At 60.8% G+C, this 20,875-nt stretch overlaps 1 long non-coding RNA gene across 1 annotated transcript; it reads right to left on the reverse strand.

The window, feature by feature from the left end:
• Positions 1–13,226: 13,226 nt before the first annotated feature.
• On the reverse strand, positions 13,227–19,559 carry LOC140695932 (uncharacterized). The gene is made up of 2 exons (XR_012071781.1): positions 19,034–19,559; positions 13,227–14,274 (listed from the first exon to the last, which is right to left on the reverse strand). It is a non-coding gene; the product is annotated as an uncharacterized lncRNA (long non-coding RNA).
• Between the last annotated feature and the right edge of the window lie 1,316 nt (positions 19,560–20,875).

The raw sequence follows: 20,875 nt of genomic DNA on the forward strand, positions 1-20,875 counted from the left end.
GCTTTGGCCTCCCCCAGAGCCCCTCCTTCCAGCTCCCTCCTGCCCGAGGGTCTGGACGACCGTAGCTTCGGGTCCCCTCTACTGCCGCCTCCGAGAGCTCAGGCAGGTCCCTGCCCTTCTCTGCTTCCCTTTCATCTCTGTGTGGAGCCACGGCAGAGAGAAGCACCCTCAACAGTCCCTCTCAGTTACAGGAGGTGGACTGCGGGCTGCGCTGAGAAGGGCTCCCGGCAGGCCCTCGTCCCAGGAGGGAGGGCGGTGGTGGGACCCGGAGGGAGCGGGGCCAGATCGGGGCGGCGCCCGCCCTGCGCTGTCCCAGGGCAGACAGCGCGCCATCGTCACCGGCCCCCTCTTGTTTCGGGGCTGAGGGATCCGCGGCCTGGGGAAGCTACGTTCCCGGGCACACAGCCACGGGCAGAGCTTGCTGTCAGGCTGGAGTGACGGTGGACGTGGGGCTCCATCGTCCAGAAGACGGAGGCTGGGTCACTGAGCTGGCAGGTCTTGGCTCTCCGCCCCTCACTCCAAGCGGAGGCCCCTGCAGGAGCCCCGGTGGCGGCAAGAGGGAGTGACTTTGTCCGGGACAGGGCAGGGAGGGCTGGTGCGCCCGTAGCCGCCAGGCTCTGTTGCATCAGCCTCCCCAGCCCCGCCCGCCGCTGCCCGGCTGGGAGGACTGCGTAGGGAGCGATGCCGTGCGGCCCCCGCGGCCCCGAAACGTAAACAGCCAGGTCAGATGGGGCCCTCTCCGCCTCAGCCCTGCTCCGCAGGCTCGGAAGGATATGTCCACCGTTCTTTAGATCCGGAACTTTCTTTTTCACACACGTTGCCTGTTCTGCATAAGAGGTTTCTCTTATTCATCGCTTGACACTCACAAGCCTGGGCACAGGCTGGGAACACAGAAAAGCCACTTCTGTGACTGGTTTACATCCCTCGTAGTGAGGAGTTGGGGCCCCAGAGACACCAGCTGGTGTCAGAGCCGAGGGAGAGCCCCTCGCATCCTGACTGATAGGAGCATGGAGTCTTGCTTGTCCCTCGTCTCAGGGAGCAGGCTCCTCCTGGAGATGGCCGGGGGCTCTGCACACTTCCTCTGACCCATGGTTGGTCTGGGGCCCCCCGCCCCCTCCCTCTACCCAAGTCTCTCTTAGACCCCCTCCCTGCCGACTCAGCCCCAGCCGAGAAGAGCTATAAATCAGCCTTCCTTCTAGGGCGATTAAAAAAAAATCACTCTATTAACAGTTGACTCACGGTCTAAAAATGTGCTGTGGCATAGCTGTGGCCACCGCGCCTGGTTTGGTGGGACCAGCCCCGAGCCTCACTCGGCCGGGCCCCTCCGGGCGGGACTGCCGTTTCCACGTGCACACCGCCGCCAGGGCCTTCCTGCCCACCCCCCACCCGTGCTGCTCCTTCTCCAACTTCAGCCCCGGGGTTTGGCCAGAGACCCCGGTAGAGGGGATGGAGGGAGGAAGCCATCTGGAGCTGAATCCGTGTTCAGACGAGAAAGGAAATTGCCCTGAGATGATTGAAATGGAAAGAAGGGGGGACACCTGGACGGCCGAGTTAAGTAGCTGGAGGCCCGGGGGGGGGCTGGGGTCTGTGCCCAGCAGGGCTCTGGGACCCCGCCTGGCCCGGCCACGCAGTCCTGGCGGACAGGGCTTGGGTGGGCCTCCCTGAGAGCAGTGGGCCGGGCAGCATGGGCAGGAGCCCCGGAGACGAGGAGTGGCCTCAAGGAGATGTGACCCGGGCATTCTCCCATGTGACCTGAGACAATCCACACTGCCTTGGAGGGACCACCAGCCACACGCTGGGCACCACTCCCAGCCTCTCAAGCACCGTCTCCTCGGGGATCCTCTGGGTGCTGTCTGTCCCGTTAGCAGATGAGGCAGCTGAGGGTCTGCTCCCGCCCGTGCCCGCACCCCTGCAGGCAAGCCTGCCTGGACCACGGCTTCCCTGGGGCAGGGCCGACCGGCCGCGCCTCAGGCGCTTGGTCAGCATTTGGAAGGATAAACGCTGAGCTTAAGAAGCTTCACATGTTAGACTCTGACTTTACTGAGGCCCCGACCAAGCACATCTCCCTGCGGCCGAGCCAGCCTGCAGTGTCTTCCCTTCAGGCAACGGGAAGTGACTGGTCAGGGGTGGGCAATGACGGGCACTGCCATCAAGCCGGGTGGGTCGACTTGGCAGGGACGACGGCTGCCCTGGCTGTGCTCGGCGACCGGGCCTTCAGCGGCTGTCCTGGAGCCTGGACAGTGTCGGGGTTAGGGACACAGGTCCCCCCAACACCTCCTCCTGGTTCTTCAGTGACGTCGCTGCTGCTCAGAAGCACAGGCAGCTGCTGTCCGACCCGGAGCAGCAGGAGCAGGGGCGCTGCCCTGAGGGCACCGCCATGGCCTGTGGGAGGAGCGCCGCCCCAGCCACGGCTCTCGTCACCAGACCTGCACACAATGGATGTTTCTGGAATGCCTACGGCCTGCCAGGCGTGGTGCCGGCCGGCGGACCTGGCAAGTGGGGACCAGGCTCCACGCTGGGTTGAGAGAGAGCGCGGAGGCAGAGCCCCCCGCCCCGCGGTGCCCCTGGGTTCTCAGGCGGCTCTTAGCGAGCTCCCCTGGGAGCCGGGCCATGACAGTGAAGATGGCACTCCTGGCCCGCAGGACTTGGCAGGCACACAGAGGGGCCGCGTCCGTGTGAGCTTTTCCTTCGGCCCCCTGGTGCCCCCAGAACCAGCTCAGCCAGGTGCATGGTCAGAGCCTTCAGGGAATTTCCCACACATCCCTGGAAGTTTCTAGGTCCCTCTGTCGCCACCAAAAAAAAAGCACGTTGCAAATGCACCTGGTGACAATGGTGACACCTCTCTTCGCATGCCTCTGATGAGATCTCGTGCTGAGAATGTCTCTGTCTCCTTACACTTTCTTGCTGAAAGCCGCTGCAGGCAGAGGAGAGTCGGGGGGTTGGCAGGTGGGGAGGGGCATTTTATTTCCCTACAAACAGACAGAGTGCTCCAGCCGCAGAGGGGCACCAACCCACCTGGGGGGCTCGGATGGTGGTGGATCTTGAGGGAGACACAGAGTGCGCTGGGCCCCGCAGGCCTGAGGGGGAGAGCCAGGTGTGGGAAGGTGGAGCGGGCACTGCAGGTGGCCAGGTGAGCAGATGCACTGGGGGTGGAAGGGGTTCGGGGGGCTCGAGACAGATGTGCAAGTTGGGAGATGAGAGTTTAGGGTCTCAGGATGCAAAACGAGGTGTAAGGACTGAAGAGGGTAGCCCAGCCCAGCCCAGAGGAGGTGGGGAGCTGCGGCAGGTGGATGGTGGGGGTCTCAGACCTCGCCCTCAGAGAGATCTGGGTTTGAACCTGCCTTACTGTTACGTGGTCCCTGGGGTTCAGTTCTCACCTGAGACGGGGCAGACTCCTCCTCCTCGGCCTGGGGGTGGGGGCGGGTTGGGTGGCAGCAGTTCAGGTGTTACAGGGTCCTGTCCATGTGGACCCCAGGGGTCTGCTTTGGGGAGCTGTCTGTGAGCAAGGAGCACGGCCCTGGCAGAGCCCTGGACTGAGCATGGATCAGGAACCAGCAGACAGACTCTGGAGGCGCCCAGGTGGTCACCTGGTAGGTTACAGGTGAGCCCGTCTCCGTTCGTGGCAGGGCAGACATCATGGATCCATCCCAGCTCATTCCTGCCCAATCGAGGCCGACCTTGCTCTGTTCTCCTGTCAGCCTCGTGGAGCCACCCCAAGGGCACACACGGTGGCATCCACTGGCCGTCCTGGCTGTGGGCTCAGCTGGGACGGGCTGAGCAGAGAGCAGGCACACATGCTGTGTGACCTTCGTCTTCTGAGGACAAGCTGTGGAATTGTGTGCTTGGGGCAGGGATCAGAAGAGGCCTGGGACCAGGGCATCTGGAGAGCAGACGTGAAGGCAGAGCTCATTCGCATGCTGGGCTGGCGGCTCCCACGAGGCCCCAGGAGCTGGCCCAGGCTGGGGTGGGGCTCAGGGTGGGGCTCCAGTTACCCAGAGGAGCTCGGAGGGTTGGTGTCCCCAGGTGGTGAGCCCCCCATGGGGAGGGTGTCTAGCAGCTGCAAGGGCTCCTGCACAGTCAGGGGGCCCTCAGATGCTCTGAGGACAAGAAAACCAGGCCCTCAGGACGGCGCCGGACGTGCATTTAGGTGGAGAGGAGGACTCAGGGCTGAGTCCATGCCATTCACCATGCTGTGTGGTCTTGGGCAGGTTGCTTGCCTTCTCTGGGCCAATGCTCCTCTGGGATGAATCTGCCATGTCCCTTGGTGATCGCTGTCACATGCACGCTGCTCTCTAGGCTAACATTGTTAAAACCGCACAGAGGAAGGGACGGCCGGGGGCGGGGATGTGGCGTCCGGAGGTGGAAATGGGCTGGAAGACATCGAAGAGGACGGTTGAAATCTCGGGAACTTCCTCTCTCAGTCATAGCCCTGGTCAGGGTGGGGAGGGCTTTCCAAAGCCTTTGATAAATCACTTACCACGTCCTGGAAGGAAGGCGCTGAGAACCAGCTGGGCCTGCAGATGGACTCAACCCCGCTGGGTTCAGACGGGAAAGTGAGACTCAGAGATGGCAGGGTCTTCCCTGGGGCCCCAGGAGGCTGCCAGGTGGGGGCTCTGATTCCAAAGAAGTAGGTGGCGGGCTTCTCCCTGCGCCCGGCTGCCGTCTCGCTGGCTGTTTCTGCTCAGTGCTCTTCCCTCAGAGAGCCTTCAGTCTCAAGTCAGAACCGGAGGTCTGTGCCAGCAGACTGGTGGTCAGTGGGAGTGTTTTTGGAGCACCTGCTGTGTGCCAGGCCATGTCTGGAACTTGGGAGACACTGGAGTCAGCCCAGCAGAGGCCATGCTCTCTGAGGGGCCCGTCCACCCGCCTGAAGGGGTCCGCGACCTCACACGGTCAGGGTCCAGGGAACCGTGAAACGTGGCCATCGGCAGAGATGCTCACTCCTCACCGAGTCCTCCCGGCAGCTCGGGCCGCCCGGACCGCCCAGTGCTATGGATGGGGAAACAGGCCCACGGGGGACGGCCACCTCCTTGGCGAGCGAGGGGCCCAGTACTTTTGAATCTAGGTTTGCCCAAGGCCCCGGCGCCTGCTCTGTGCCACTGGGCTAGGCGCCCACAGCGGAGGTGGACTCTCCCCCAACTTGCAGGGGCTCCCTGGGGCTGGACTTGGGGTGCCACCTCTCCCTGATGGTGGCTGGACGGCCTGTGGGAGAGCACTCCCGCGGCCTGCAGCCGGCTGGGGGCTGCCGGGACCACGTCAGCCCTGTGCCTGCAGGGCCTCTGGCCCAGGCCTGGCTGCTGCTATACATTTTGTGTCTGCCGGAGCTGTGCTCTGCAGATTCACGCCAGCACACTGGGGCTCAGGAGCCCCCGGGGGGATGTTCTAATCGGCAGGAAGTGAGCTGGAGCTGGGCTGCGCTCCTCACGCACTGTGACTGCGAGACCCGGCCCAGCCAGCCCACTTCCCGGAGCAGACACTTGGCCTGCAGATGTGTGTGGAAGACGAAGCCGGGGCCCGCGTGTGGGAGGGCTGAGCCTGGCAAAGGGCAGAGGCTTCTTCTCTTTCAGATCCCAGAGCCAGCCTGCTCCCAAGCTGTCATGGGGCAAGTCTCCCGCCGCCATATGCGGTCAGGTCCCCAACGTGTCAGTCTGTGCAACTCTCCCAGGTGAGGGCGATGATTTCAAGGCCTCTGTGTGGTTTGCAAGGACATGTTGGAAAAGATGAAAGGTTAGAAATGTTTGCAGCGTCCCCTGTAACGTGGCTCCTCTGCCCCTCTCAGCCTGGCCCCCCTCCACCCCAGCCAAGGTCCTCCTGCAAAGAGCCGGTCTCTGGGTGATGGAGTTTTAATAAAGCCGGGGCCGGGAGCCCAGCAGGCAAGGCCCCAGCGAAGGCATCAGACCTCGCACCAGTCTTAGCCGTGTGACCCTGGGCAGCCGCAGGCCCTCTTAACTTTGACCCCCTGGCTGAGATGGTGGGTTACTGCAGCCTGTAGGTGGAGTCCGTGTTCACAGGATGTGCCCCCGCCCCCCACCCCAAATCCCAATATGGCTTCAGTAGGACCGGGACAAGGGGTTGCAGCTTTGGGTCAAGCGCCAGTCTCACCTCCCAGGGGACCTCAGTGGTGGTGGCAGGTTGCTGAGATCCGAGGACAGAAACATGGAAGGACCCTTGGAGATCCTGGGGGGCCTCTGGCAGCGGCAGGGCTGTGGGGTGCAAGGGCAGGGTTGTGGGTACAGGGGCGGTGTTGTGGGTGCAAGGGCAGGGTTGTGGGTACAGGGGCGGGGCTGTGGGCATAGGGGCGGGTCTATGGGCCCAGGGGTGGGGCTGTGGGTGCAGGGGTGGGGCTGTGGGTACAGGAGCGGCAAAGGTGGATGATGTGGTTGTGACCTTGACAATGTAGCAACGGCTGTTCGGGTCAAACGTGTCGCAGACACTGTCCTAGCGCGTCCTGTGTGTTCTCTCTGGACTCGGGACAGCCCACCAGGTCGCTGTATTATTATCTTCCTTTTGCAGCTGGAGAAACTGAGGCACAGAGGCACTGAAGCCGCTCACTGCAGTCCCACGGCTGGTAAATGGTGGCGAATGGATTCAAGTCCGGAGCCCTGGCCTCTGTGCTTTCACCCGGAGGCTGGGTGCCCGGCTGCGGAGGCCTGGCGGAGAGCTGGCTTACATGGAACTTTGGGTCTTTCTGCTTTTTTTGTTTAGTGAGAGGTATGGGTTGGAGTTGGCTGTCTTTTGCTGTTGTTGCTTGCTTGCTTGCAGTGGATACAACTGTTCCAGCACCAGCTGTGAAACCGCCTTTATGTTATTGCCAAGTATCCGTTGACTAGCACCAGCGAACAATGAAGTACTCAGGGTCAACTTAGCAAAGCACGTGTGGGGTCTTCACGGAAAAAGCACAAAATGTGTTGAAAAAAGAGGAAGAAACTCTATCTGGAGACAAAAGACAAGCCACAGACGGGGGGAGGGGGGAAATATTTGCAAATCTTACACCTGATAAGGACTTGTATTTTGAATGCAATCAGAATCCTTCAAACTCGGGAGGAAGAAAACCACCCGATTTAAAAATGGGCGCAAGAGCTGAACAAACAAGGAGTATGAAAAGGCGTGGAGCCGTGCGCTCGTTTCTTGCCGGTGGGAGCGCAGAAGGGCGCAGCCGCTTTGGAAGACAGTCGGCAGTTTCTTCCACAGTAAAACGGAGACCAAACGCGGGGGCCGGAATCGCACACGTACGTGGCTACCTAAGTGAATCGAGAACTCGTGCTCATAGAAGAGCCTGCAGGGGAGTGTTCAGAGCAGCGGGATTTGGAATCGCCGAAACCTGGAAGTGACCACGGTGACCTTGTGGGACTTCGGGACAGCAGCACATTGTCGAGCAATGAAAAGGAAAGGGCTGCTAATTCTTGCAGCATCGCAGGGGAGGCTTAAATGCATTCTGCTAAGTGAAGGAAGCCAGAGCAGAAAGGCTGCACACTGCAGGATTCCATTGATATGACGTTCTGGAAAAGGCAGGACTGTAAAGATAGGAAACAGATCAGCGGTTGCCAGGGGCTGGGTGTGGGGGTGGGGGGTGGAGAGGCACAGGGGAATTTCTGGGCTGGCGGGGTCGATCTGTTTGGCACTGGGTGGTGGATGCATGACACTATGCATTTGTCAAAACCTACACAAGCTTGACAGCACATGGAGTGAACTTTAATGCTTAAACTTTTAAGAAATCAACCAAGAGCTGAGGGGATCCCGGGATGGAATGTGACTGTGACGAAAGACTCTAACTGTGTTGCAGGCACATGATGTAACTCTCTGAAAGGAACTCAGTAACTGTGGGAGATGGTATTTTGGTTAGAAATGGTAAGAGTAAAGCTGAAAGGAACGGTACGCAAATGCTGTGCTGGTTGGTAAAGTTGTTTCCTGTGGGGGTCTGGGTTAGCCGTTCTGAGGTCGCAGTCCTTGCACCCTGGGAGGGAGCAGATAAATGGCCACAGGGTGAGCAGTGCAATCTAGGCTTCTCGCTGCTGGCGGGGGGTTACAGACAAGCAAAGGGGAGCGCTCCAGCGGACCACGTGGCACTGGATTAAAGTCGGAGACGTAAGAATGAACTTGTGTTAGCGTAACAGAGGTGGTCAGACACAGAAATAATTACAGATAAGTTTGCACACACGGCTCAGAGAGCACACGTAGACCCCCTGGCTCTTCTGCTGGGAAGAGTGAGAAGCAGTGACGCCCAGCCGCACTGAGCACCTGGCGCCCGCGTCCTGGTTTCTAACACCATCCTCCAGTGAAAAGAGCCAGGGCTCCTTGGGGACATGGCTGGTTCTAGGGCTGGGGCAGGAAACACACATGAGGAGCCTGGAGCATCCTGTAAGGACAGAAGATCGGGGTGTGCTCAGAAAAAAGGGGGTCACAGGAGTCACCCTGACCAAGGTGCCAACGGCCAAAGCTGCAATGACTTGAGTAACAACAGACATGCAATTGGAGCAGAACGCCGGTGGTAGCACGCACACCCACGGCTGCACACCGACACACACGTGCGATTGACTAAGGAATAAACCAGGAGAAGAGACGACTTTCCTGCGCAGGATTCCAAACCCTCGTGTGTGCCCTGCTCTCTCTCCCACCGCCCTGAGAGGGCTGCACGTGGCGCCTGCCGTGCGAAGGGGCGCCTCACCGGGCCAAGCCTGGCAGGCGCGCCCTTAGCCGGGCGCCACCGGCAGCGGAGACTGACGTCACGCGGACGCCTTGCACCCCTGGGGGCCGGGTGAGAGGGCGCCTCACCTCTGGGTCCTCCCCACAGAACCCACCACCCCAGTCTAGCCATGAGAAGAACCCGAGGCGGATCTCAGTCCGGGAGCTGCCCCCACAGTACCTGCCTGGACCCTCCCCCCGCCCCAAGCCGCCAAGTTCATCAAAAATAAGGACCGTCTGAGAAACGGGCTCAGCCCGGAGGAAGCCGGGGAGACATGACTAAATGCACTGTGTGTCCTGGATGGGATCCTGGAACAGAAGGAGGACACGAGGGGAAGCTCAGTGAGCTCAGAACAAGATGCAGCTTCGTCAGAGTGTCCCAACCAGCGTAGTTACAGACGTTCCAATGTTGTCTCTTCGTTTGGGCAAACGTGCCGTGGAAACGTCACATGCTGACGGTGGGGGACCTGGGTGCCGGTCTCTGGGAACGCTTTGGACTGTCTCTGCACTTTTCTGTAAATTCAGAGCTGTTCCAAAATTCGTAGCGCATTTCCACAGAGCAGGTGTGTGCGTCTGTGGCTCTCTCTCTGGGTTCTCTTGCTCCACAGAACCCTGTGTCTGCCCTTTTTCTGTAAGCAGGTCTGTGGCTCTGTAACGTGTCTTCAAATTGGGCAGCGCGTGCCCTGCAGGAGAGCAGGACCAGGATCGTCTCCAGGTCCCCGGAGCCCAGGGCGCGTGGAGAGGCACAGGCCCGCGCGTCTGCCTGCCGGCTGTAGAGACAGAGTGCCTGGGTTTGTTAGCTGTGTGACCTTGGGTAATTCACTTAACCTCTCTGTGCCGGTGTTTTTGTCTGTCCAGAGGGAAGGTCACTGTGCCCTCCCTCAAGGCGAGCCGGCGCTGTGTGGGCGCTGGGGACGGCACCTGCGTGGGGTCGGGGCCTGACACGCAGCTTTTGATGGCCCGGCGTCCACTTCAAAGTCGTCCACCTCCAGCAGACGCCTTCCCAGCTACACAGCGGCCCCCTCATCTGCTCTCCTGTTAGGAGATCCCAGGCGACCTTGAGTGACCCTGCCTTTCCTTCCTGAACCTCAATTCCCACTCTGAGGTTTAAAAATCGCCAATAAAGAGTGTCCCCGGGAAGCCCTAGGCACTGCACCCTGGACCCCAAAAAACGCAGAACCCCCAGTCCACAGTCTCTCTCCCTGTGACCCTGCCGTGTGGCTGTGGCCGCCATGGCCCCCAGGACCTGTGAGTGACAGATCCTGTTTTCTCAGGGTCCCTGAAGGTTCTTGCCGACGTGTGTCTTGCAGTCGGGTGCAGCCGCAACGCAGGCTCCGGTGGGGAGATGTCTGCAGAAGCCCATGAGCAGGAGGGGCCCAGCGGGCCTCCCCTGGCCAGCAGCCCCTCCCTGGCCAGCAGCGTCACCACCACACCAATAAGCGGAGGCCGACCCAGACCAGCCTGGCGCACAGGCATCAGCCGCTCTTACTCAACATTCGGTGTGTGATGAAGGTGCATGGAGGAATGAGTGGACGTGGGGCAGCACCTGACTCCTGCTTCGTCAGAGCCACTCACTCACCAGAGGCCCTGGCCATCAAGTGAGAGTCGGGGGAGCTGGCCGGCCAGGCTCACCGCCCGGGAGGCGCTCTGGTCCCCGCCCGTGGTCATGGACGGTGTGGTGCGTTCACCCCGTCAGCTCACGGACTGTGGAAGGCAGGGGGCAGGGGCCAGACCTTGGGGTTGCGCTCAGCCGCACCTGGGGGGATGGCAGCTGTCCTCTGGCTCCGTGACCTCATCACACAGGGAAGACAGGGGCTGTTACGTCCCAGCCTTGCTGTGGTCACGGACATGACAGTGGTAGCAGTAAAACCAGGATGAGAAGGGAGGAGCCGTGGAGCAACAGTGTGCTTCTGGATGCGAGCGGCGGGGCCGTTATTCAGCGCTCTTTACTACTCATCACGCCCGTGGAAACCAGCTGTGAGATGCTGTGGAAACCAAAACCACAGTGAGGCACCGCGGCGTCCCGCCAGCCAGACGAAGAGGGGAGCGCCCGCCAGTATCACGGGCTGGCGAGAACGCAAAGCTCCGAGACGTTTAGCCCCTGCCGGTCAGAGCGGGAACGCGACACAGGGGAGGCGTGGGTAGACATGCCCCTCCGGCGGAAAATGGTGAAGTGTGGTGTGTGCACGTGGAGGAATCGCAGACAGCACAACAAGCCAGGGACAGCAAGCAGGGGACCCACAAAACCCACACACGTCCACACACGGACACACTGCGCTCCACGAAGCAACACAGATACACCCAAGGCATCATTTTGGGAGCGGGGGGGCCGAGACATGAAAGGACACTTACTGCATGATTCCATTTATATAACATTAAAACCCAGACAAAACTAAAGTATACCGTTAGGGCTGCATAATTAGACGGGGAAGCGCAGCAGGGAAAGCAAGAGGCAATTACCGCGGACGTCAGGGCGGTGGCCCCCCCGGGGCCCGGGCGGCGGCGGGCATCTGGCTGTCGGCTGCCGTGCGTCCCGACCGGGCTTGTGGGGACACAGCCATCTGCTGTGTGATAATTTATATGCTTTCTTGTACCTTACATTTCGCATTAAAATAATCAAAAGAGAACTAAGCTATGCGGAGACCCGAAGCAATCTGAGTGACCTCGAAAAAATCTCTTAACAAATAATTCAGGGAGGCCTCGGGGACCTCTTTCCACAAGGCATCCTGGCATGTAAGAAAGGGTGAGCTTTGGGAATGAGATGGAAGAGGGTTTGAACCCTGGTGCTGCTACTCATTAGCTATAAGGCCCCCAGGAACCTCAGTTTACCAATCCATGAAGTGGGAATGAAAGTCCACACCTGAAAGGGCAGATGCCCTCCACCTGGTGCAGAGTCAGCCCAAGCCAGTGACTTCCGGGTGGCTGGCGCTGACACTGTGACCAGGGTCCAGGGTGGCCACTACCCCTTCCTTCCTTCTGCACATTGATGCCACTGCCCTGTCGAGGGTTGAGGTTCCTATCCCCTCCCCCGAGCCTGGGCAGGTCCTGTGAGCACACTGACTGATAAAACGTGGCAGAAGTGATGTCCAAGACCTTGTGCATTCTTGCTGAAGTCCACACAGGGGGGCTTCCCAGGGGCCTGGTTACCTTGCGGCTGCAAAGCCAGCTCATGGGGAAGTGGGTCCCTGGTCCATGTGGCGCCAGGCGTCCCCAGGGGCCTCTGGGAGCAGGTGCACCGAGGACCAATCGGAATAGGAACATTCCGGCTGAGCATGCAGCCTGAGACGCTGGTCCCAGCTGGGTCTGTCCTGAGCCTGACTCGTTTCCAGGTGTTTGTGAGCACAGGCGCGGGGCACACGGCTGCCGCAGCCCTGAGGGTGCGGTGTGAGCACGCCCTCCACCCCTCCCCTCGCAGAGTTTACCCGTGTGGAAGAGCTCGGGTGAGCGCCACAGACGCAGGCTGGGGCCGGCCCTTATCCCAGGTCTGGGGGACATGCCGGAGGAGCCACTGTCCTCACGGCCCAGCAGGGAGACGGGCAGAGGGACCAAGGGGGAGGATTATAGACTCACAACCGGACACCTCCACCTTTGCCAGCCTGTGGGTGGGGTCAGCAGGAAGCAAACCCCATGACCTTGCGCCCACTGCTCACATGCGAAGTCCGGCCCCTCCCCACGTAAATCGGCACCATCTGTCCAGAAGGAAATTTGGCACGTTTTCCCGAACCTGGAGCGGCACGCTGTATGACCAGCAAGCCCGCTTCCCAGGCCCAGCCAGGCCCTCTCCCATGTCTTCCAAGACCCAGGTGTGGAAACCCCCATTGTGACCAGTCCGCAGTGCAGACCCCTCTAGCTGAGCACTCGTCCGCAGGAAGCGGCTTCAGTGACTTCGGGTGCGGCCCCGGATGAAATGCTGAACAGCCTAGGGGAGAAAAAGAGCGAGGCAGGGCCCCCCTCACGGGAGGGCCCTCAGCGTCCTGCAGACGCCCTGCGTCGTCGCCTACTGTTTCCACTCATTGGGGTGCCCGTACGATGTCAACGAGGCCTGCGTTGGTTTCAGTGGCACTGGGTAAGCTGAGCCCACGATGTGCACAGCTGAGTAAGGGCCGGGGCACGGCACCCCCAGAAGCTGGAAGAAGGCAGTCGAGTTATTTGCACTTTAAACTGCCAAGTCTTATAAAGTGAGAGCAAAAAAGAGAGAGAAGGGGGTGTTGCTGTAGTGGCGGAGGGGCCGGCCCGTGGGTCAGCGCTGGGGCCCCGAGGCCGAGCCGCTCACACAGGGAGCCTCGCCAGGTGGCCCAGGGATGAGCTATCCCGGGGGGCATGGCCAGCAGACGGGGCTGAGATAACTTATCGGGGAAGAGAAGACATAAAGTCGGGTTTGACGTCACGTTGCTTGCAAATGATAGATCCCAGGTGGGCTAGGGGCCTGATGTGGGGGGCCTGTCTGCTTTCCCACAAGAGTCGGAAGGGTGCTGTCTTGAATGGTCTCGGGGTGGGGAAAGATTTCTTAAGCAAGACGCAAAAAAGATGCACAGACCGAGAAAGGCTTATAATGAAAAATCTCTGGTTTATAAAGATTTATAAGGTTAATAATTTTAAAATCTCTGATCATAAAAAAGAATACCATGGACAGAGCGAAAGGCAAGCCATTTCCATCATCTGTGCAGTAAAGACCGGAGTCCGGAGCCCGTGGGTAACGTCCGTGTCTCAGGAAGAAAAAGGCCCTCTTCCTTCAAAACCAGGGAAAGCCGCGAAATGTGTGAACAGGACGTTCGCGGCGGCGGAGATCAGCGTGGATAAACCGACAAGCAAGCAAGTCAGTTCATTCCGCGAAGGAAGCTCGGCCTCCGCCTAGTGGGGCCCCGTAAGGCCCAAGCCTGCGACTCCCGGCGGGGTGCCGTCTCAGCGGGTCCCCACGGCGGCACGCGGGCGCTCTCTTGTGGTCCCGGCAATCAGGGAGGGCGGAGCTCTGCCTCCGTGAGCCCCCACCGTGTTCCCCGTGGTCGCCAGGGTTCACGTCTGGAGGTGCCACTCCCTGGTGAGGCCGTGACCCAGCCCTGACGGCGGGGCTGGCCTTGGGAGCGATGTGGCCGTACCCGGTGGACTTAAAGAGGCGCGTCTCCAGCCCGCCCGTCCTTCTGAGAGCAGGTGAGCCGGGCAGCCGCTGTGGGACAGTGTGGCCGACCCTCACGCAATCAGACAGGGCTACGGCGTGGCCCAGCAGTTCCGCCCGACAAGGAGACACGCCGTCATCACTCACGCTGCCTGGGAATGCTCTGCGTTACCTGCGACAGCCGGGCTGCAGGGACAGTCCAGAGACCCGCCAGTTGTCGCGTGTGTGAGTGAAGTGCGCTATTCCCAGACGACGGAACATCGCTTGACCGTCAAAAGGAATAAAGAACTAACACGCTGCCACCCGGGGGTTCCGGAAAACGTGCTTCACGACAGCAGCCGGCGCAGCAGTCCGTGTGTCACATGACTCCATCTGCACGAACGTGCAGGGTGAGGAAGTCCGTAGAGACAGAGAGTCGCTTGGTGGCTGCTCGGGGCTGGGGGCTGGGGGGATAGCCGTCGGGCTCTGAGCTTCCTCGGGTGCTGAAAATAGTATAAAATTGTGGCGATGTTCACACATGTCTGTAAATACACTAGAAGCCATTGAACTGTACACTTTAAATGTGACTCATGTGGTCTGTGAATCATAGCTCAACGAAGCATTTAAAAAAAGTAAGTGGCAGGCATGTCACTAGGAAGGTGGGTAGATGTAATTTTCAGCTTCACCCCCACCCCAGCCCCTCTATCAAACGCTTTACGAGAACAGGTTTTCAGGACTCTCCTGCTGGATTCCACTGAAACCACCAAAGAAGCCACTAGTGTGGCTTTTAAAGCCGAGGGCTCCGTGGTCACGGCCGACTCGGCCAGGCTGCTGGGAGGCCTGGGCGGAGCCGCGGCGTCTGCGGGAGCCCCGGCCCGCGGAGGCTCTGGGCTGGCCCGGGCTGGGCCCCAGACGGGCGCGTGAGGGAAGGTGCGGGTGCCTCGCCGCCTCTCTGTTTTCTCCATTAGCACGTCTTGCAGGGACTCCCCTCCTCCACCTTTCCTCACCCCGACATGTCTCTGTGGGAGTCCCATTGCCTGGAATGTGGCTTCAAAAGCTGTTTCCAGCCACCGTCCGTCTCCCTTCTGGGCAGGGCCGCTCCAGGCAGCTTCCGCCCCAATTGGGTCCAGCTGGGCCCTGGCTGTGCTGCGTCCCACAGCCCTCAGCCGCCCCTGAGTCAAACGTCTCTGGTGCAGAGGAAGAGCTCTGGGCTGGGAGCCGGGGCTCTGCACGGTGGCCCAGCTGTGCTGGAGATCATCGTGCGACCTCAGCCGGAGCCCTCTTCTGGGGCTCAGTGTCCTTCCGTGTTCACGAAGGATCCGGCCGGAGGGTGGCAGGGCCAGCCCTGACAGCTCCCACAGGCCGTGGCTGTGGTCTGGGGAGCCACGTGGTGCCTGAGTCGTGTTTCCTGGCACCAGAGATAGACTCCTGTGTTCACCCCCAGATATCTGGGGGCTGGGTTGCAGGACCCTTGGCCTGGGGTTGATGCGGGGGGGGCCACAGCCCAGCTCCGCTTCAGGTCAAAGGACTGAGCGAGGATGGGACAAGAGCCAGGCCCTCGGTGGCCCTGGACTGCCCGTTTCCCAAATCAAGCATTTTCTTGTATTTTGTGACCCCCTAATATGCCTGTGACCCCATGGATGTAGCCCCAGCCAACTCTAAGCCTGGGGAGTGGGTTTAGTCTGTTTGATTAAAATTTAAATAAATAAAACTAAACACACACACGCAGAGAGTCTCCAACAGTCTCGTTTGTAACTACTGGTTCCAAATGCTCAGCCTATGGCTCTTTTTCTTTTGGGGAACCCTGAACAAGATCAAATTTAGAAACCACAGCTGACTGTACCCAGCTGAGGTTGCTAATTCCAACACTGACCCTGAAGTCACAAGGTCGGTGGCCACCAGACTGGGTTGCTTCCGCGTGTCCGCTGAGTCCGTGCCTGGCTCCTGCACAGACACGCGAGGCGCGGGCTGTCTGAAGGCGTCACAGAGGATCGCACGCTTCTCAAGAAAAAAGTTCACTTTTGAAACGTTAGTCTGTAGGAAATTCATGAAGAATGTTGGCAAAAGACCAAACGAAATGAACGAAAAACAGTCTGAAGGAGGAGATTAATTCAAAGAAGATACACGAGGAAAGGTGAAGATGGCTGAGGAACAGAGGCGTCACTCGGGGGAATGCCGCAGCGTCACCGTCTAGGTGCACGGCAAGGTGACCGGGACGCCCCTGTCCCTAGATTACATTCTTGGATTAAAGGTGTGTCTCCCAACAGGAAAAATGCTCACCAAAAATGAAATCCAAGACTCTGTAAATAAAGTCCTCCCTGAAAGTAATACATTGCATTTTCCAAAAGAGAGAAAAGAATAGAACAGACGAAGACTACTGATAGAGGAGGAAACACAAAATGAAGGGACCTCCAGTCGGGATGGTGGCGCGGAGCTGGCGGCCCCCAGCACCCCGCCCAGGGTCTGCGCGTGGGCGTGTCCAAGCAGCCAGTCACCGTGAGCCATGCGGGGGATGCTCAGAGTGATAGGGAGCGTGTCTTGGTCCTTAAGGAGCTTCTGCGCGTCAAGGAGACGGCGAGGACGCCTGCCGGTGACACCAGTCTCACATGGACTTCCTACGACTTGGAGCGTCCGGAGCTATCAGGCCTCAGAGCCACCCAGCCCGTGTCCTGAGTGTGGGAGCCATTTCCACAGGTCCACGCGAACAAACCACACAAGGACAGCACGCCAAGTTTTTCACAAAGTGCCATTTATCCCGTGTCCGGCCGTGTCCTGTATTGTGAGGTCACATCCTTCCTGCTGCCGTGAAATGGAAGTGACACTAAGTGGTTAAAAGCTGGCAACTGCTGGGTCGCCTTCTGATTTAAAAAAAAAAAGTTCATGGATTGATAACACTTCTAAACGTAACAGCCCCGAAGCTGGCGGGGCGAGCGCCAAGGTGCTGGGGAAGGGGCAGGGACTCGCCAGGGGCAGGAGGGTGCTGAGGGCACAGCTGGGATGGTGGGGCTCCCGGCCTGCTCCTGGCTCCTCCCTGACTCCTTCTGAGCTGGGGCGTGGGGCCCAGTGGTCCCAGAAGGTGTTAGCTCTCAGCCTGTGATGCTATATCTTTGGGGCCGTCCACACAGTTAGCAGGTGGGGGCTGCCTGGAGAGGAGCCCCTGGGCCGTGCCCTCCTCATGGTCCAGTTCCCTCCTGGCTGCTTCCACTGCTGTGGACGGACCGTGGCCTCGACCCCCACAACACTTAGGATGCTGGCCAGCACGTGGAGAGGCTGGCTGCAGAGGTGGCCCGCGGTTGGTGGAAACGCATCACTCACTTGAATTAATTAGACTGGCCAGCCTGGCTTCTGCAGCGGTCTGAATAAACGGGCTGGTATGAGCGCCGCTTTCTGGCTTGGCCTGCACACCGGCACTTTGGAAAGGTGCGTGTCGGTTACTGCAAGTCCTCTCCGGAGGTCCTTAAGGGGCCAGGCCAACTAAACAGGGTGGGTGTGTTCCTTGCTTCTGTGCAAACAGTCAGGAGAGGCTTGGAGAGCGTGTCAGTGTTTGCGCAGACCTTCCGAAGGCTGCTTGGCGGCGCTGCCGGTGCCATGAGCTGCCCACGAGGAAGCGGTTTGTTCAGAAAAGGCCCCAGGTTTGCAGCATCAGAGTCAGTGTTGTCCAAGTGAGTGGGTGTTTGTGGGTTTTGTTTTACTTAATAGGGCCCCGAGGGGATGAGAGCTGCAGTAAAGCGTCAGGATTAAAAGAAACGGCCTTGGAACCAGAAACACAGCCTCTGAGTGACCTGGGGGCTCGCATGTGACAGGGAGCAGCAGGGCCTGGGCGAGGGCGGCTGGGCCCCGTGGTGCGGGAGCTGCTGTGCGGGCACGGCTGCCGTGGTGCTCTCTCCCTCCCGCGCGGGCGGCCGTCCACCAAGCACCAGGAGCCGTGGACAGTCACCTGCCCGCTTCTGCAGGGCCGGGGACGAGGGTCAGGCCAGCGAGGTGACTGGGACGCAAGCCTGAAGGAGGCGCTCACTCCCGGGGTAGCTGTGGCACCTGAGTTTCGGGCTGAAGCTGGAGAAAGATGGCTCTGGCTGCTGCTGGAGGAAGGGCCGGGGGCGCTCGTGCCTGCAGCTGGGGAGGCAGGCAGGGCCGGAAGCCACTGCGCGGCCCAGGACCGACACAGACATCAGAGGGTCGATGGGGCAATGCATGGTTTGGGGTGGTGTGGACAAGGGGGCGGCGGAGATGAGGGTGACCCTGGGCTTCGGCTCGGGCGATGGAGAAGACAGAGGGCCGTTCACAGAGGCAGAGCCTGCAGGAGCAAACAACGCGGACGGGGAGCCTCGGGGCACGGACGGGGCAGTGAAAGGTGGGGCTGTGGCCCTGCAGGTGCCGAGCCCAGGAGGGGCTGGAAGGGCGTGGAGGTGGGGACCCAGCACTGTGCGTGGCCCTGGGAGGTCTCAGGGCAGAAGACCACCCAAGACCAGGCTCTGAGGGCGCCCGAGGAGGGTCTGGGAGCAGAAAGAGCAGTTCATTTCAAGGACCAGGAGTGGCCCACGGTGTTGCGTCCTCCGAAGGGTGACCCAGAACCCCGGGCCAGACAAGCACCCGTCTGCCCGTACCAATCACATTTACAACTTTCGTGGCATCCTGGGGGCCCTGCTGGCTCAGGAGAGCCTGTCCCTTCCTGGGGGAGTGTCGATTCCTGGAGCCGGCAAAGAATCCCCTGCAAACACGCCTTTCACACACAGAGCAACAGTCCAGAGCCCACCCCGGCCCGTCTCTGACTCTCATACCAGCCCTGCCCTAAGCCCTGGCCAGGAGCCCCACGACCAGACACCCTGCAGTCCAGATTCCGCTGAGGAACTTGCACCTGCCGGCGCTAAGCCTGCCGGGCGGCACCTCCCCTGCCTGGCTAGCTCCTCCTGAGAAGCCGCAGTGGGGCTGCTGGGCCCCGGTGCTTCCCCGCGTGGCCCTGCGCGGCCCCTCCCCTCAAAGACTGTGCCCGATAAACTCTTCAGTGTCGCTGATCTCCCGGCGTCCTCAGTCGGCTCCTCTAGAACGTACCTCCCAGGAACACTCGCAAGACGCACCCGGGTTCCCCGTCCTGGGTGCCTGAGCCGGGTCCCCAACCCTGGCCCTCACGGACGTGCGGCCCGGAGCCCCGGCCAGGAGCCCTTCAGCACCCCGCACAGAGCACGTCCGCGGTGCGAGCGCGCGGTCCTCCCGGCCGCAGGGCCTCCCCTCCCGCAGCCCTGCAGGGGGTGCCCAGACACTTACTGAGTCTTCCCTGGGTTTTCCTTAGTCTTTTGGCCAAAAAAAATGCCCCAGGATAATGAAGAAATCTATTTACAGCAGCGATGCTTAGTCCAGCACCTTCTGGAGTGAGTTAGCCGCAGGAGAACCTCTGCGTGGGCTTTTCTCGACATGGGAGCGCGCTCTGGGCGGGCACCGAGGAGGCTCCCGAGGCCCTTCAGCCTGAACCCCGGCAGGGCCTGTCCTCCTCCTGCCCTGGGCTGCGGCCCCACAGAGCCGCCAGGAGGCCCGCGTCGCGGGCAGGCGGCCTGAGGGGGCGCGTCCGGGCCCCTGTGACCGTGACCGCGCCCGCGCCGGCGGGCCATCCGCGTTCTGAGAGCGGGCTATTTATATCTGCGCCTCAGCCAGGGCCCGCAAGACACCGGGCTGGCGGGCCTCCCCGGCCCCTCATGTGTGGCCAACTTCGAATAGACTCGGGTTCCTAGAACAAAACAAAACTTTCTTCACTTCAGATGTGCGCTAACTTCAGCTGGCCCTCAGCCCCGGGCCATGTGCCTCCCCACCCCCACCCAGGCCCCCTCTGGCGGGAGGGAGCAGAGGCCCTGAGCCCGGCCTCCGTGGGCCCGTGTCACAATGGCCCCACATCTGCTCTGACTCACTGTGCAAACATCCTCGGCCCACCAGCCTCGCTGCCCCCTCCCACCTGGCCACGAGGCCCCAGGGGTTCCCAGGCCCTGGCCTCAGGTTCTCAATGGGGGCCACTGGCACCCCCCGTGGACAGGGCTGTGTGAGGCACCGGGCCAGCGGGCCGACTGGCTCTGGAAGCCCCTCCTGGGCAGACTGAAGTCCACCCGGGGACCAGGTTCTCGGGAAGGAAGTGGGTCGCTTTACATCCGTTCTCAGGGCTGAGGCCTGGCTGGGGTGGACGTCCACATTCAAGTCAAGCCTCGTCCTCGTCTTCCTCCTCCGTATGCCCTCCTGGGGATGTGCCCCCACCTCCCTCCTTCACCTGGCTGGTCCCTTCTCACCGGGGACCACTGTCCGAGACCCTCACCGTCTGCTCCCTGCAACCCTATGCCTCCCCTGTGCTAACCCGGGGCAGCTCTGTGGTCAGTGGTCAGTGCTCGCCGTCCGCCGTCCGCCATCCACTGCCGAGCTCAGGCCCCACCCTCCGCCCATGCCCGGCGCACAGACGCTGTTGGATGAATGACTCGGCCAGACTCTCTGATAACCTGCCGGCCTCTCCCACGCCCTGGTTTCCTCTGTGCCCGGCTCAGGGGAGTGGGCGTCTTGGGCAGGGACTGTCTCTCCTTCCCCTTCCCTGCTGTCTCCCTCCCTCCTTCCCTCCCTCCCTTCCTTCCCTCCTCTCTGTCTGTCTGTCCGTCTCTCTTTTTAGGTTGGCTTCCCTAGTGCTTAGGATGAAGTTAACATACAAAACATGCTCCATCAGTGTTTATAGAATGACTGGGTGAATGAAGGCTTCGCAGGAGCCCCGGTGAGGACGCAGTCTTGCATTCAGCAAATATTCCAGAAGCATCTCCTGAGTGCCAGGCGCACACATGCTGTGTGCTGTGCTCGGGACACATGAGGCTGTACCCCACTGGGCAGCACTTGAGGACGCTCCCCATGCAGGACTGGCACAGGGTGACATTTCCTGCCCCACAGGAGGCGTGAAGGTGTCACCTGTCCAGTCCAGCCAGGTGGTGCCCGCAGAGACCCCATCTGTCGGGCCACGGGGTCCCTCGTAAAGGCCAGCAGGACGGCAGGGCACGGAGTAAGCTGGAGGTTCTGCCCTCTAGTGACCCAGCCCTGGCCCTGGGGAGTCACGAGGCTCACCCACCGTGCATGTGGGGTGGGGAGGGAGAA

This window comes from Vicugna pacos, chromosome 4 (assembly GCF_048564905.1).
Source record: "Vicugna pacos chromosome 4, VicPac4, whole genome shotgun sequence".
Classification (NCBI taxonomy): domain Eukaryota; kingdom Metazoa; phylum Chordata; class Mammalia; order Artiodactyla; family Camelidae; genus Vicugna; species Vicugna pacos.